General features: G+C 36.1%; 1 long non-coding RNA gene across 1 annotated transcript; it reads right to left on the reverse strand.

Annotated features, from left to right (window-relative positions):
* Positions 1-511: 511 nt before the first annotated feature.
* Positions 512-3,186, reverse strand: LOC131217383 (uncharacterized). Its single transcript, XR_009157250.1, has 4 exons — positions 3,101-3,186; positions 2,635-2,718; positions 802-861; positions 512-644 (listed from the first exon to the last, which is right to left on the reverse strand). It is a non-coding gene; the product is annotated as an uncharacterized LOC131217383 (long non-coding RNA).
* Between the last annotated feature and the right edge of the window lie 277 nt (positions 3,187-3,463).

The following is a 3,463-nucleotide window of genomic DNA, read 5'->3' on the forward strand; positions in this document are numbered from 1 at the left end:
TATTTCCTATGCAAATGCACCCCGTAAAAAACAAAGAGAAGTGGAACTCCCTTGGCACAAATTCAACAAGAAAAAAAAAGCTCTTAATATCTTTTCAGTCAATGCGGAAGAAAGTACCTGCTTGAAAAAAAAAAAGCTCTTAATATCTTTTCAGTCAATGTGAAAGAAAGTATCTTTTCAGCCAAAATGCATTTACAGCGCATGTCTTAAATTAGATGGACATGTTGCCAATGTTGTGATACGTGACATGTCATGCATATGATTCAAGTTCACCTGGGTGTATTATTCTCTTACCTTCTTGCCTGGGAACAGCTTTTGCAAATCCACGTTCGTCATAACTGAAAGATCCGTGTCCTCTCTCATCTTGCATTTTAATACAATCAGCAGAAGATAGAATCAGGCGAAAAAAAAAACATAAAGATGGCAGATTTTCAAAAAAACTGAGAAGACCTAGATCATAGAAACATATTGCACTACAATGTCACTCAAGCCATTTCTTAAATATCGAGTCAAGCCAAACAAAGACTCAGGCGAGTCTTCAAATGTAAAGGTAGAAGAAAATACCAATAGAAGGGAAGAAAACATGTACCTAGACTCACTACAAGGGTAATCTTTCAATGATGGCCCACTGCTTCTGATAATCACTACAAGGGTAAGAAAATTACAAAAAGTAAGACTCATGAGATTGACATATGTACAAATAGTGACGAAACTAGCTAGTAATGACAGGAGGCTAAGACATCAAATTATTTATGAAGAACAGGAAAAAACAAAGATAAAATGAATAGTTAAAAACTTTACCATTTCAATATTGAACCTTGCAATGGAAACATTGATCTGTGGGGCTGAAAATACATCAGCCTACATATAAAAATCTCAAGTTAGTTGGGCCTTTGAGGTCCTCAGATGGTAGTAGAAGAAGTCATTGCTAATACGTTTTATAAGAAAACTCTTGAAATTAACCATCAAGCATTTTAAAAATGTCTCTCGGAAAAGGAATGAAAAGTACACAACTCACCTTGATGCCCATTCTCCCTCCTCCTTTACCTGGGCTTGGGAACAGCAATGCAAGGAGTTGCATTGGCGAAGTTAAAAAGGGGCTTAGGCTCCATTTAGCTTGTTGTGTGGGTTCTTGTTTGGTTAGACAGAAAATTTTCCTATTTGTACAATAAGGAGATAATTTAATTTGTGTCCTTTGTTTTCAAAAATTTGTATGTGAAGATCCCTATTTGGAGATGTTGGTGTAATTTGTTTTTCTAGATTCTGCAGAAGTTTCTTGATGTTATGCAGTGAGAAGAATTTTATTACAGATGATTGTGTAAAAACCAGCTTTTGATGTCTTCCTGCTGCAAAATGGTATGCTTTATGGTTAGTCTGAGTTGGCGGTTTGGATGGCTGTTGTTATGCTTGGTATGTATCCAAGGTCCAGTGTAAGGTGGTGGTCTGGTTGTATCATTTCATTGGTGGGCTTGTTATTTATAATGGTTATGTAGTTTGTTTCCACTTCAGTCACATGAGGAACCCCTCTCTGTACACTCATTTTCTTCATTGCAATAATACTCAAGTAGTGAGTTCCCAACTTTTTGAATAATGTAATTCTCTGTTGCCCGCTAGAAATTCTATTATCTTTTATTTCATGGTTTAAAAACTCAAAATTGACTTTCCAAAAGTAAATATACATATAGAAATGATCACATCAAAATAATGTTACAAACAGAAAAAGAGAACCTTCCCACATACAGGTGCAACTTCTGGAAGAAGATACATTGAATAAAAATAGGCACAATTTCTGATTGATCTGATTGAGTTATAGAAGTTAGCACTTTTGTTTAATACATCATATGACAAAGATGGTTATGGTTGGGTTCTCTATAAGAAATTGGCTCCAAAACAAATAATGATGCCAGATTCATCGATTTTTAAATTGTGGACTATTCTTAATTCAGAAAACATCCTGAATAATTCAAGCCATTTATTCTATAATTTAAGAGAGGGAACCTAAAAACGTCCAAAAATATCATTTTCTAAGATATTTTATATTTCAAAATAAAACCATAAGCAATGTCTAGATCTCATTTGACCAATTCCTGCAACAACAGGGGAAGGAAGAATAAGAAAAACTTTTTTATTTCTCCATTTCTATGGAATCATAAATAATTGCCTTCCCGCACCTTTTCTTGAGTTCCTAACTTCTAAACTCAACCATAAACCATGGCCTTGGGTAAGATAGATGGTCTCGAAACAACAGATATCAGGCATGGTCCATAAGAATTACACATGAATACTAATAAACCATACATTAACGTAGTAATATCCATGAACAACAACTTACCTTGCAAATGTTAGAACACCAATTAGTCAACCATCATATCTAAGATTGAGCAAGGAGTAAAACATTCATAGCTGAATAGCCTGAGCTTCTTTAATCCATTTTTTAGTTTAAAAAGTAAAGTTCAGTCATTAACCAGATTATTTATAGGAAGAAGCATATAAGCATTCTCATTTTTCTAGGGAAGCTTAGAATTTTAACATAAGCAGACTTTAGGTTTGTCAGTCATGCAACGAAGCTTCTTGAACCATTTATATTTGATATACTAATTAGGTTTGTACAGTAACTTGAAAAGTAAATCTGACCCTACATGTTCTTATTGGAGCTTACCACAAATGGGGAAGAAATGACACTTTTTTATACTCTTGCCTGAACTTACTGTCATTTACCTGTCCAATATTTAAAGTCAAAAGAAACAAACATTAACCCATGAGCTTGAGTACTTCAGAAGCTGTGGAAAAGCTATAAATACCTTCTCTCAGGCATTTTACCAAACAACCTCAAGGCATCATCAATGCTACCACAGTTGGCATCATTATTGTAAATATAAGAACCAAAAATCATGCAAATCAGATCATTAAAGAAGCTTCTATCCTTAATGATCTCATAACCAAAAAGGACTCACTTCTACAATCAATGATCTCTCCACTAAAACCATAAATCAACATTTCAAAAAGCAGAACAAGGAATTTAACAAAGATAAACCTAATTCCGATCAAATCTCAATTCAACATAGATTACAAGAAAGGAAATGAAGGAAGAACAATATACCTGATTTTTTACCGCCGATCACTCCCTCGAAACCCTAATTTCCATCGGAAAATGACACGCCCAGAATAAGAACTACAGAAATACCACTACACGCACCTCGCACCTGCGGAGCTTCGGGCCTTTCCCGATCTCTGGACATGATTTTTGCCTTGGACTATCAATCGGACAGAGGAGAGAGCGCCATCCCAGGACATGGATGTTGGGAGAGGAGGGTTTGGGTTTGGGTTGAGAAGGAGAGTGGGAGAGAGAGATAGAGAGGGCGGAGATGCGTTGGAGAGAGAGCGAGGAGAATGAGAAGATGGAGCAGAGACCGGGAGGGAGAGAGAGGATCGGGGAATGGAGGGACAGAGGATTAGGGAACGG

The sequence above is a fragment of the Magnolia sinica genome, chromosome 1 (assembly GCF_029962835.1).
Source record: "Magnolia sinica isolate HGM2019 chromosome 1, MsV1, whole genome shotgun sequence".
Taxonomy (NCBI): Eukaryota; Viridiplantae; Streptophyta; class Magnoliopsida; order Magnoliales; family Magnoliaceae; genus Magnolia; species Magnolia sinica.